A 14,083-nucleotide genomic window follows, 5' to 3' on the forward strand; every position below is an offset into this window, starting at 1 on the left:
GCAGTGCTTCCTCTCCCGCAGTCCCTTCCTCCTGCTCCCCGCAGCCCCGCGGGAGAGAGCCGCTTCTCCTGGCACCGGCCTCTCGGCAGAGCCGCTCCTGCGGCCGCGGCTGGCGCCCAGCTGGGAGCCCGGCTGGAGCGCTCTCCTGTGCTCACACCACCTCTTCCCGCTGTGTGTCTGCAGCGAGCTGGCAGTGCTGCGGTGGGAACGGTCGGGGAAAGAGGCAGGCAGCAGCCAACACCTGCGGGAAGCTGCACCCCAAGCTGCACCCCCTGCCAAGGCGGGGAAGAGGAGGGCAGGACCGGTACGTCCCCAAGGCTTGATGTGGTGGCGTTTGTAATGGCGACGGCGCAACGGTGCGGCCAGGCTGGTCTGGGACAGCAAGCAGCCGGGTTGCTTTCAGCCCCGCGCTCCCTTGGCTCAGGGGTCGTTGCAGAAAGGCTCTGCAGTCAGGACCGTGAGCAAAGCAGGGCTGATGGAGAGGCTGAAAAGAAGGGGCAGGAGGGAGGGGGAGCGCTGAAATCCCCCCAGCCCTTGCCAGGGACACTAACACTGCCTGCTGCTGCATTGCTGTGGTCCTGCAGGCGCAGCCCCGCGTGTGCACGGAGGAGGAAACACGCAAGCTCTGGGAGTCCTTGTGCAGCAAGATAGAGCAGAAGCGCAGCAGTGGCACCGCCAAAGGCCTGGAAAAAAGAGCCAGAGCAATGGGAGGCCCAGGTACCGCAGGCAGTGAAAAACAACTGGGGAAAGAGCATTCCCAGTTGAGTGTTTGCCTTTTGGAGTGCTCGCCTCTGAAAAAGGGGGTGTGGGCCAGCTTCAGGCCAGAGCTGGGCAAAGAGGGTGTTTTCCTGACAGCCCTGGGGGCACGGAGAGCAGCAGGGTGGGACTGCATCCCAGGGACCTGGACCTGCTCTCTCCAGACAGCAGCAGATCCCACCACATGTGTCCTGACCAGACTTGTTGCTCTGCACCTCTCTGTGCATACAAGACTACAGAGCTTTGTATTCAACTCCTCAGTTCTGGAGAACAGATCTACTCCACGTCGGCCAGTGCCAGGAGACCGTCTCAGGCGCTGAGGCTCGCGAGAGACACGTCCAGCAAGAGCCTCCTCCGGCGTGACGAGCGCCAGTGCCGGCCAGCCAGGCTGCTGACACCAGCTCTCCCTTCTGTTCAGTAAAGCCCCACCTGCAAACCGCTGGGTCTGACACTGTGGGTGTTTCCTTGGCGGCTGTGGAAGCTGCGCTGGGCAGTGGCGCAGGGAAAGGCCACTGCAGGGAAGAGGGCTGGAGCCTCAGCCTCAGCCCTGCTCCAAGGGCAGCCCTCCCCAAGGCTCTGCTGTACCGGCTCGGCTGCGGCCCTGCTCTTTGTGCCCCTGCACCCCGCGTCCCTGGCACGGAGCCTGCCGCAGCTGCACATCCCGGACAGGAGCGGGAGGAGAAGGAGGAGGAGGAGGAAGAGGAGGAGGAGGAAGAGCCTGGGCACCCTGGGGAGCCGAGCTGCAGGGGAAAGCATCCGGGGGCTCGCCCAGCCAGGGCACTGCGGGGCGCCCAGAGCTGTGCAGGAACCACCGTGTGCCACAGGGACAATGGCACCCCAGGCAGGAGCCGTGCCTGGGGAGAGGAAAGCCATGGCGGGCAGCTGGGCTCTGCCAAAGCTCTGCTGGGGCTCCCGACCCTTTTGTTCCACAGCCCCTGGCAGGAAAGGCAGGCTGGAGCCGAGGTGGGATGGGGACACCTCCGAAAGCTCCTCTGCGGAGCCCTGGGTTGGCATAAAGCGTGTCACAGGGGCCTGAGAGCGGCTGTGTGGCAGGAGGGAAGGAAGTTCGAAACTGCTGGCTGTTGGGCACCCTCACCCTGCCCGTGCTCTGTGGGGACTCCACGCAGCGGGTGTCAGCGATGCTGGCAGAGCCCAGGCAGGCTTAACCGCGCTACGAGAGATCGGGCCCATTTGTCAGACCTCTGTGGGATATTTTTTCCTGAAAAGCCCTGATTTTTGGGCATCCTGACTTTGCCTCCATAGGAGTAATTCCTACTGCCATTTACACTCTAAACAGCTGTGCCTTTCTCATGGCACCACGCGTGAGGTTGGCCAACGGTCAACAAGAATGGCTTGCCTCTTCTTAGGTGAATCTAAGCAGCTAAGGAATATATGGATATATATATGTATATATGAAGACTTATGTAGATAGGTGCCATGCAAACACCTGCCCCTGAGTTACCTACCTGCTTCCCCTCCTGCTCTAGTAGGCAGAAACGGGATTTCTTCCCTATGATGCCAGTGACTTCAGACACCCACTTTGCTTTATCTTGACGTGCCGCACACAGGATCACCTTTCTTTGCACTGGAAGAGAGTCTGGATCACTGAGAGACAGAAACCTGCAGTCGTTGCTGCTCTGTAAATCAGGTCTTTTGCAGTCTTCAAGATGGATATAAAATGTAGCGAGAAGTCACTTGCAGAAATCATAGTCCTGTTTCTCCTGTAGTGTTCCTGCGCTTGCCCAAGGCGGGGGCTGGAGAAAGCGTAGGACAAGCTGAGGCACCATATGGAAGTACAAGAAAGTACAACTTTCACCCTTTGGCAAACAAGATTTGAGCAAATCAGATTGCAGTCTGGGTAATTCAGTGAGAAGGGAAACTGTGCGTGAATTTGGGGGTGGGAGGGGCTGTTTCTGTGAATAAAATGTCACACAGATGTGTTTGACATTCAAGAAGTTAACAGCAATCACTATCCTAAAAAATATAAACACCCCTTCCTTCCCCAAAGCGTTAGAGGCCTTCAGACAATACACACAGACTCACGGAGATTCCTAGATCCAAATCAGTTCACATTCCAGCAACTTTTAAATACAACCTCATACAATATCAAGTTCCCATCCATCATAGCATTTCGGGTTGGTTTTGGTTTTGGTTTTGTGGGGGGTTTTTGTGGATTTTTTTTTCCCCCCAATCGGAATCAGAGTTTAACAATTTAAATTCTTTCCTGGTCTAAAAATTATTAGATAACAATAAGAGTAAATTAACTTAGAGTACCATACTTCATCCCATTTTTTCCAAAGTTCTGCAGAACAACATTAATTGCAATACAGCACTAAAACCCAGAATTCCACATTTAAGCCACATTTGAGTACAGTATCGTTTCAAGTTTCTTTTATCAGAATATTTCCCCAAAAGTTACTCTAATGCGTAAGGATGCATCCTAAGGGGGAGCAAGGTGGTATTTTAGCAGCGGAACCGGTTCCCATTTCGTAATTATCTCCCCAAACAAAATTCTTTTGGTACGAAATACATATATATATATATATGCCAACTAAAATACTGAGCTCAGATATGACAACCAAGTACCAAGTTCAAATATGCAGTTGGATCACAGTTACTTATTCAAGACAATATCTCCATTTTAGCACTGCACCTCAAAATTATTTTAGCATTGATCTCAAAATTATTTGATAACAATAAGAGTAATATTTCCCTTTGGGGTCTTCTGGCTTCTCACTGGGTCTTTTCACTGATATCACGTGTGCCTTTGTTTAGTTCAGCTGTAGACACTGTTTATGGTCCATAGCCTTCCGGGTACTGTTTGTGTGAATAAATCCTTTTCTTCTCAGCAAAGTGCCAAACAGGCCCCGTTCTGCAGACGTCTGTGATGCCTCCACGTTAGCCTTGCATTGTTATTTTTTTCCCCAGTCAGTTCCGTTCTTCCCAGCAAAGTGTGAACCAGACCTTATCTTGCAAGTCTTCAGTGTAGTTTGTAGGTGCTTTTGGTAAATATGAGCAGAACTTTACAGCTCCAGATTTTAGCAAAGATTAGTTACAAAGTTTTCTTTTACAGCAAAGATTTTAGCTTCCTAAGTAACATGAAGCAGCAAGTATATTAAAAATCATGCAACCTTATACTTCCAGATAATTCGTTATTTCTAGTATGCATTTGCTTAAGCTAAACGATTGCTATGAAACATAAATTGGGCTCATCCACTGAGCTGTGAGCAGTAAAACCATGGCCATACGGCTGGTTATTCAGCAGAGCGAGCTCAAAGTAGGCTCATCCAGGCTGTCATATTTATAAAATAAAGTTGTTGGCTCATAGTCAAATTGCAGACAGTGGGAAAGGTCTGCACAAGACCCCCTGCACCCACAACCCATTGGTGTTCAGCTGCTGTTCTGCTTCCCTGTGGGTCTCCTGGAAGGAGCTCTTGGCCTGGCTGCAGCCCAGGCCTTTCCCTCCTCTGGAGTCTGAACCAAACTGCCGCTGGGCTGGCTGGAGGGGGTCAAGTGCATCCACCACACCTGGGAACCTGTATCGTTCCTCCTCGTGCACCACAGCTGCCCCGGTCCCTTCCCTGGAGCCAGCCCCAGGATGGACTCCATCCACCCCAGCAGCCTGATCACCACGTGGTCCTCTTGGGAGTCACAGAATCAGAGTGGTTGGGCTGCAGGAGCTCTGCAGATCCCCAGCCCAGCCCTGCTCACACAGGGTCACAGAGCAGATCACACAGGTGGGTCCAGGCGGCTTTGGATGTCTCAGAGAAGGAGACTCCACACCCGCTCTGGGCAGCCTGGGCCAGGCTCTGGCACCTCCCAGCAAACAAGTTTCTGCTCATGTTCACATGGAGCCTCCTGTGTCACGGTTGAGACGGACAAATGGCATAGACCAAGTTCTCTGAGGATAAAAGCAGCAGATGCCATTTATTGCCACAAGTGCATTTTTATACAGTTTTACCAATTCAAGTGTCTCTTCACTATTGGTTACAAGTTACAGCAGTAACATCTCTTTGGCTATTTTTGCTGTCATCAATGTTACTCTTTTACTCCCTTCTCCCTCCCGGGTACATCCTTAACATCTCCGGATACTCCATCACTCCCATCTTTCTCATGGGTAGGCCTTCATATCTTCAAGGCTAATTTTTGTTCCCATGCCCTCCGTCAGGGAATCCACAGACCCACCATAGTCCCACATAACTGTGCACAATATTCCTGCCCTTCCAAAAATAAGCAAAAAATCTCACTCAAAACCCCCCACACCACAAAGATTTTTATTAGAGAAGTCTCACGATCGTAAGCCCGTATTTTATTAGAGACTTGTCCCAGCTGCCCGCAGAATATTTCATTTTTAGTAGAGATGCAGCGCATCCCCCTCCCCACTCCCCTGGGTATTATTTTTATCAGCTTTTGCTTTATCCCCTCCTATAATGGTTGCTCTGTTCCTTGAGCAATGCTTAGTGCTGTGGAGTCTTGGAAGAAACTTTGAGGGAAAATGCAGCACAGGTATAAAGTATCATTGACTCCAGTGATGTAGTGATTGACGTGGATACCTGCTGGGGACCAAGAAGGTGGGGAGATGCTGGTGGTGGTGACCACGAAAGGAGAAGAAGAACAATGAACATGAAAACTCAAGAAATGAGACCTCCCTGAACCACAGGTGAGATCCCAGAGGAGGAGAGTTGAAGGGCAAAGGAGTTCAGGACAACTGGCAGTTTTTCAAACCCTGTTCAGTGCAAACGGTGCCAATAATAAAGCGAAGATCGCAAGCGTAACAAGAAACCAATCTGGCAGAATCACAGGCTCTTCTGCACCCTTGTGATCCTCCAGCTGAAAATAAAAGGAAAAGCACAAGAAGACAGGGTCATAATCAGAAAGGTCAAGGCAGAAAATCAGATAAAACTAACAAAGGACATCCAAAAGGGCTAACAAGGAAGAGCCCAGACAGGAGTAGGGAGAGGACAGGTCAGAGATATTTAATCTAAATGCAATGTTTTCACTTGGATGGTTAAACCCACACACATACACACCCGGCTGAGCCGCTCACCAGGGTCCGCACCCATCTCACCCCACCGACCACCTTCACATTTCCTCCTAGAAAAGCCTCAGGTTGTTACAGTGCTGGCAGAGCAGCACAGAAAGGCACCAAGACTTCACTTTTACCATTCACAGGGGCATGAATTAGGTGTATTCTCTCATGTCCTGTCCCTCACCCCATCTAGAGGGTTATTTCAAGAGCTCCTGGAAGACAGGCAGGCCCAAAGGTCAAGAAACCAGCAAATAATCTAATCGGAAGGAAACAAGGAAGCTTGGGTCACAATGTATTAATTCTGGAAACAAAAAATAAGCAGATTGAAACACTGGGAGAAGAGATTATTAACTCAGCAGAACAAGGACTGGTGGCTGGAGATGGACAGAGACTCTGAACTTTCAGGCTCAGGTCCTGAGTTTCACAAACCTGCAGTGTCCACTCCTTTAATATCATAAAATTTATATTTCCCTGAAGAATTTAGGCCCTTGAGTCAAGTTACTTAATGAGAAGAAACTTTTGTTTTAATCTATGTTTTCAGTTTCTTCTTCATTTTTTTTTAAAAGACCTCTTTAATTAGCCCTCCTGTTACTCATCTCTTCATTTTGCAGGGCTTACTGTGATTGCTGGCTTTTGGCCACACACTTATTCAGCTCATCCGAACAGAACTTCAGCTGTTGCCTGTAAGTTAGAGCTGAACATCCAAGTACAGGTATAAACACCAGAAAGTTACAGAAGAAGAAATATGAACCAATTTCTTTACAGGATATCTCACTCTGTCTGGTTTGCCGCCTCCTCAGGCGCAAAAATAATAAACCCTATTAATTTAAGTCTTATTTAGCTGTTCCATCTCTCTGCAATAATTGATTGGGCTTTAGACACTCAGCCAGAAAACACAATCAAATCAGGTTTGCCTGGTGACTGCGCCATAGCAGTGCCAGAAACCCCCAGTCCCCACACTTGCTCTAATTGATTAAAACATTTGGTCACTCGCACATTTCTATACAGACAATTAAGCTAAAGAGACACTACAAACGCAGCAAGACCAGCTGAGAGCAATAATGGATCTTTTCAGTCTATTTTTCTAGGGAGAATTACGACTTAGCGATGTTGCAGTAACTAAAGCGGGTTTTGTCTCCCCTTGGCTCCCGATGCAGCAGCCTCAGGAGCTCAACGCTGCACAATCGCTGCCTTGCAGGGAACCACACCAACGAATTATCTGCTTTTCCTGCCCTCCAAAAAAGCTGCCACGTGCTAAATCTGCATCTGTTTGGCATCTATCAGGGCTGTAGCACTTCCAGGAATGAGGGGGAAGGGCTCCAGTGCAGAGTCAAGCCACATTTTTTACAAATACCCCCAATTTTCTGAGTCTGTTTGGATGCTGGCTCCGCACGTGCCGGCTGGCACAGGGCCAAAATGTGTCAGTCACAACCAGGCAAACACAACGATACCCAGTTCCCAGGAAAGTGGCTGAACTGCAGCATTTCTTGCCAAAGTGATGCACAGAGAACAAACAGGCTCCTCGGACTCTTCCTCAGAGATCTTGGGGGAGCTGCAGCGGTCGGAAACATTGGCAGAATCTACAAGTGTCAAAAGCCTAAAAGAAGAGATCCAGAAAAAGAAAAAGAATTGCAGCCGCCTTATCTGCAACTTTGTGCACACGAGACAAGAACGGTGAGGCATGACATTTGTATTAAAAACATTTTGCCAACAGTAGATCCAGACTATCACTTCATACGTCTCCAATGGCACAGGTGGTACCTGCTAATAGAAGGTAACGTTTATCCTACCCAGTCACTGGTCCCTGCAGTTCTACATTCAGTCTTGCGTGACTAAGAATCTGCAAACGTGGTTTAAAGCAGAAAGCGTACAGCTAGTCCTGGCTGGAGGATTAGTAAGCTGTGCTGACATGCAACCAGTAGAGAGGAGCGTGGGTATGGAATTCCTGTCTCCCTGCACCAAATCAAATGACCAGCACAGCTCACAGCCACACAGAGGCTGTAACACCCCAACCACAGGGTCTAAAAAAGAAACAACAAGCAGAGAAAGCTTCAGTTCTGCTTTACATCAAGCTTAAGGTGTGCATGATGTGAGACTTGAGATGAGTGTCAAAATTAACCTTTAAGTCTTCCTCCTCAGTAGAGATCTGAGAAGACAGGCAGCTGCAGTGCATATGGAAAATCCAGCAGCTGAAAACCCATTTCACCTGCAGCAGGTCAATAGTCATAGAATCATTTTGGTTGGAAAAGCCCCTCAAGATCAGGGAGTCCAACCATAACCCACGCCTGGCACTGCCCCATGTCCCTGAGAACCTCATTTAAACACCTTTTAAACCCCTCCAGGGATGGTGACTCCAGCACTGCCCTGGGCAGCCTGCTCCAATGCCCCACAGCCCTTTGGGGAAGAAATTGTTCCCCACATCCAACCTCAGCCTCCCCGGTGCAACTTGAGGCCGTTTCCTCTGCTCCTGGCGCTTGTTCCTGGGGAGCAGAGCCCGACCCCCCTGCCTCCAAGCTCCTTTCAGGCAGTTCAGAGATCAGAAGGTCTCCCCTCAGCTCCTGTTCTCCAGCTGAACCCCCCCAGGTCCCTCGTGAAGTGGTTTGGGATGGAAGGGACCTTAAAAATCACCTAGTGTCCACCCCCCAGCCATGGGCAGGGACACCTTCCACTGGACCAGGTTGCTGAGCATCCCAACATGGCAAAAAGTCCAGAAGAAAACCCAAAGACACCTTCCGGCACAGATCTCTACACCACCAAAAACTCATTGCAAGAAAAGGCTTGGAAAGCATACACAAAAAGGCATAATTACAAAGGAATGAAGTAGAGCAGTGGTTGAAAAATGCCCAGAAGTCACAAGAAAGACTCAGCCATCCTCCTCCAAAAATGCAGCCACCATGAGCTCGGTTATAGCCCATCTGATGTCACACTGTGCTTCACAAACTCCTCAACGACCTCCAGAGGGCTTTTCTTCTGAGGAGGGAAATACACAGCTGGCAAATCAGTGTGGGTCTACCAAGCAACCTCCACAAAAGCCCTGGGGTTGGAAGCAATGATTGTCTGTTAAAGCTGAAACATTTCGGTGCAGAAAAGGGAGCTTCACAGCAGGAGATCTTTACAGGGGGAAAAAACGTCCCAGTTTCCCGCTGTTTTACAGGAGTGTGCCGGAGCCGAAGGTCAGACACAGCGGCAAATCCATCACCACCGACTTCAGGAGCATTGGCTGGAACACAATTGCTGCACTTGAGCCACCACCCAAAAGAATGTTCTGACTAAAGCGAGAAAATGTCACTGTTGGTGAAAGGAACCTGTTCAAATTATTTCAGCTTTTTATACCAGAATAGAAGTGGAATCCGGGCAGCGGAATTTTTCAGTTTGCCCAAGTGCGACAGGAGAAAACTCCAGTTTCATTCCTAGGGCTGCTCAGTCTTTGAGAAACCCTTGAAAGGCCACCAAGAGCTATTCTTTAGGCTTCCTCTTTCCCTTAAAAGAAAAGAAAGCGCTGTTGAAAAGTATAAAAGGCTTGAGATTTGTGGAAGGGTTTGCTTCCGTGAACTGAAAGCAGGAGTGAGAACACGAGAGGGGATATTACAGGGCTCTACTTGACACGCAAAAATACTGCAGTCGCAAAATGGATGGAAAGCTTGGTCTTTCCGTGATGCTGCTTCAGATCCTTCTCGTCATACAGGAAACTAAGAACACCTTGGACATTTTTAACACGTAGTAAAAGCCTGCTAAGGTCAGTGAAAAATGCAGCTGCTTCAGCAGGCAAGCCAAGCCGAACCTGGTGTCAAGAAAACGAGACTGGCAGAGTTCAGGGCTGGGAATGCCAGGAGCTGTAAGAAATACCAACCTCAACAGCTGAGCAGAAAAGAGCTAAAAGATTGTTAGGATCTGGCTTTTTGCCTAAACCCAGATGCCCATTTTAATCCAAGAGCCCCTTCTGCTTTGCAGCAGGGGACAACAGGAATAACAAAAATTTCCAATACATAAGCGCATAATTTCTTGTCAAACTAAGCCTATGATGGGGTGTCGAACATTTTCACCGGAGGCCACAGCAGCCCCGCAGTTGCATTCAAATTGAGGATTTGGCCCACAGGGCTTGTGTTTGTTATGTGCATCGTGCTCCTGTATCGCCGACTCTGTCTCGTAACACAAAAGACATACTGGCTTTTCCTCCCTGAAACACAAACACGTATTTGCTTTCCCATCTATCAATAAATCGCCTTCCTTCCACATCAATCTTCCTCTTACTGGACATTCTGGGATTCAAATTGCTCCACCAAAGACGGTAAGATGTGTCACCTAAGTAAAAGATCTAGATGATACTTTCACCTCCATCAACTAGTACTGAAGAAAAACCAAAATCCTGGACCTTTCACAATAAGCCCCGTGGTAAGTCAGAACGCTTGCTGAGCCTGTCGCAAAACATCTGCCATGAAGATCTCACATTGGTGACCTCCACTAGTGGCAACCACGGCAAACCGTGTCTTATGGAAGTGAGGCCATGGGTATCGACCACACGGCAGCTCATCCCATTTCAATCCCTCCCCCAAATCTACCTGCAAGTTCTTGAGAGCTCCTCTCACCCAGGTGAGATGGAGAAGAGACATCCGTCCCTCAGCCCAAGTAGATTCACTAATTCCTACATTGGCTTCGCCATCCCAGGCTGCTCCCTTCAATTCTTGAATTAGATTCTGGAGGAACTGTTACTCTTTTAGCAACTAATTTGAATGAAAAAAACCTATTGCTATAATAAAAGCATTCTGAAACTAATAGACACTGGCAGATCATCTTCTCAGGCCATTTTGTCCATTAACAGCAGCTGTGTCACGCACCTGTGCTGTTAGATTGCCCACAGAAGAATTCGGAAGACCTATGAAGATGTCACATATTTCCTTATTTGGAGAACAGAATCTACAATGATTATTGAAGTGTATCACCACTATCCACATAAAATAAATGAGAGATACTCCATAGATAGTGTGAGGACATCACTATCATCTGTATCACACTTGACTGATGAGTTCTCTGCCCTTACCTGAAGTTTGAGGCCAAACTTTTGCCAAGAGATTTTAGATTTAAAACCCATCACCATCCGCCAGAACAATCCTAAGAAAACAGAACTAACCAGCCACCTCCAAAAACCATCTTCCAACTGCTCTTGGACACTGCACCCAAGAAAAAGACCAGCAAGACAAAATCCCCTCAAAGGGTCCCCACGGGGAGGTTGGGAAGACACAAGAGCGCACGCAGTTCACGTTTGGGCTGCAAAGCAAGCAGAAAAGAAAAATCCAAATAAAACCACAGGATGGGACTCGAGAACAGGTTGTGTCACAGAAGAACCAGTTTCCCGGTCCCAGCTCCCCTGCCAGGGCCAGAGCAACGGGACCCTGGGCTTTCCCCTCACACCCATCTACTCTCCCCACGAAAGGACATCTGGGTTCCTCCAGCGCCCACCACAGCCCAGCCTCATATCCAGCTATCGCTCCCAATAAATCATTTGGCAAATCAAGGAGCGGTTAAAACTAACGATGGTGAACAACCCACCAGAGCACAGGTCTGTGCTGACTTTACAGCAGCAGGGAAGTCTAAAAGACAATCAATATTTTTGCACCCATAAAATAAGAGGACACTGAAGGAATATCTGTGGAGTCACACTGGGGGTTTGTTTGGGGTTTTTGCTGCTCTTGGTTTTAGTTTGGTTTTTTTTTTTGGTTGTTTTGTTTGTTTGGGCCCATTTTGGTTTTGGTTGAGTGCCTTTTTTTCCCCCAGTCATCTTTCCTATGAGAACAGCAGCTTGAGCCTCCCTCTAAGGCTGAAGAAAGATTTAAATGTACTTCCTGGGAAAAAGAAAACCACACAAAAAACCCACCACCCAAACTTTGAGCCCAGCAGGAACTGTTTCAAGCAGCTACAAGCAACTGCAGAAACAAATAAGAACGTGTTAGGCTGTACCTACTAATCACCACAGGAGACACTAATATGAAAAGTGCTTCTATCTGCATTTTAGTTCCTGACACCTACCTGAACAGATTAAATTACTAAAGCGTTCACACAGCAAAATGGAAGCACTGCAAATAGAACCCAGCCAAATACCTGAACCATCAGCCTCTCTCCAGCTCTGTGTTGCTTGCAGGCACTTAGTTTGTGCTGTATTTGTATTTTTATGCAAGACTGAACACTGATGGAAAGGGAATCAGCATTTTCTCAGGCTGCAAGATTGGCTAACAACCTCCTTTCCCATTTCAAGGGGCAGCACACTTGCTTCAAAACTGCACTGCCTGTGCCCTAAACCCAGTCCACACAAAGGCTGCAAATCTCACACAAGCTACCAGTTATCATTCAGTTTTGGAGCATTTTGGGAAGCTCAGCCTTTCAGCGGAGCAGAAACTTCAGAAAGGTGCAGAGCAGATACTTACAGTGTTGTAATGATCGACATAAACCGCATTTCCCAAGCCAAACACAGCGTATCTCAGGCCTTTCAGATACGTTTTCCCAAAGCGAAAGTCACGCGCTGCCTCTTCTAACCCCTTGCAGAACCACGCTGCACTCTCGGTTGGCTGCCCGTCAGTGTACGTAGCTACCAAGAACACACAAACGTTCCTGCCGGTTGTCTAAGAATATCAAGAGAATAGAAGAGATCGGTGCATTTCTCAGAACGCTTCCCATTAGTAAGACAACTGGAACACATGGGGAGTTGGAAGAAGTTAAAAGATGAGGTTTTTTCTAAGTGGGATTTTGGTGTGGGATGCTGCAGGTGATAACCCCAACAGTGGCGAACGGCCATCCCCCCTGCAGAGACGCCTTAAATTAGCCAGGAGAGATCAAACTGTCTGTCTGCTGCTTCACAGAGGTGGTACAAGAGAACAGAACATCTCCCTTCCCCACCCCAATCGACAGCTTCTTGAGCAGACTCTTGCAGCAATCAAGTTTCTCACTGATTCAAAAAAACAACTATCAATATTCACAGAAGAAAAATGCCTCAAGGATTACTCCATCTAAATATGACCAGCAAGGAGTTTTTAGCTTATGAGCCTGTGAAGGCTGCAAATTGTCACCATCTGCTTGTTCTGGCTTTGAACCCTTCCCTGGGGATACAGAGACAGAACAGAGGGACCTGGTGCAACCGCTCTCACTGAACTCACACCTGAGTTACAGAACCAGCTCATACCAAGTCACTGTCACCATCAAAATACTCTAGGCAATCCTCTCCTAGGAATATTCAAAATTTAGGTGTTTTCTGCTGAGGGTTGATGGGCTACACTTATACAGAAGGGAAGCGACTTTTAACACACAGCATTGGGAATTTCCAGAATAATAGGAGAGAAATACAAGGGGAAAAGAGCCTTCGCAACACAAGGAAAAGCTTTTCTTTATTAGTCATATTTATAAGGTACTTACCTCCTCTGGATCATAATCTCCCATGCTGATGACTTCCACAGGCAAGCAAAGTGAAATAACGGCTTCAGCCAGACCTCTGGCAAACCTCCAAAAAAAAAAAAAAATAGGAATTTATCAATTGCTTCAACCCAAGCATGGTAGCGACCAAACAACCCCCACACGCCCAGTCACAAGACACCTCCCACAACAGAAAGAACAAAGACATCCGAGAACTGGACACTGGACCTAGAATTCCTCATGTTAAGAAAAAAAAAAATCAAGTATATTGGCTGCAAGAAGAGAGTGACATGAATTTTAATGACTAATGATTTCACATTTACACACACCATTTTTTTCAAAAGCACCTAAACCAGTACTTGTCTCTGAGAAGACCCGCTCGCAACTACGGGTACGGCAAGAGTAAACTTTAAACTTCATCATCAATGTCTCTACTGCATGCGCCATTTAAAGCAAGTAGAAAAAAATGTTATTTTTACATAATTTTACGTTATCTTTCATGTTGGGCAATGACTTCTCATGAGCTAATGAACTTTCTGATGTTTACACTGTGCAATACTTCTAAGGCAAGCAACAGACTTGAGTCTCAATATTTCAAATTACTTCATGTAGGTGGGGAAAAAAAAAAGTAACTGATACCTTTGCTGTGCCAGTCTGAGACCCATAGAAAATCTTTACTTTGCCTCCAGGGTGGCTGATCCATTTACGAGTTTGTCTTCTATTCCTTCAGAAGAAGCTGGATTCCCATTGGATTTTTCACCCTAAGAAACAAGCACCACTTCTCATTCAATCCCTTTTCAAAGTGATGTTAACCCCATTCTCCCAAAACCACTTAAAACACCTATCCTGTGAACAGACTCTCAGCACTAATTAAATGAGGCTATCAAAGCATTTTAGCTT

This window comes from Patagioenas fasciata (assembly GCF_037038585.1).
Source record: "Patagioenas fasciata isolate bPatFas1 chromosome 19 unlocalized genomic scaffold, bPatFas1.hap1 SUPER_19_unloc_1, whole genome shotgun sequence".
NCBI classification, from domain to species: Eukaryota; Metazoa; Chordata; class Aves; order Columbiformes; family Columbidae; genus Patagioenas; species Patagioenas fasciata.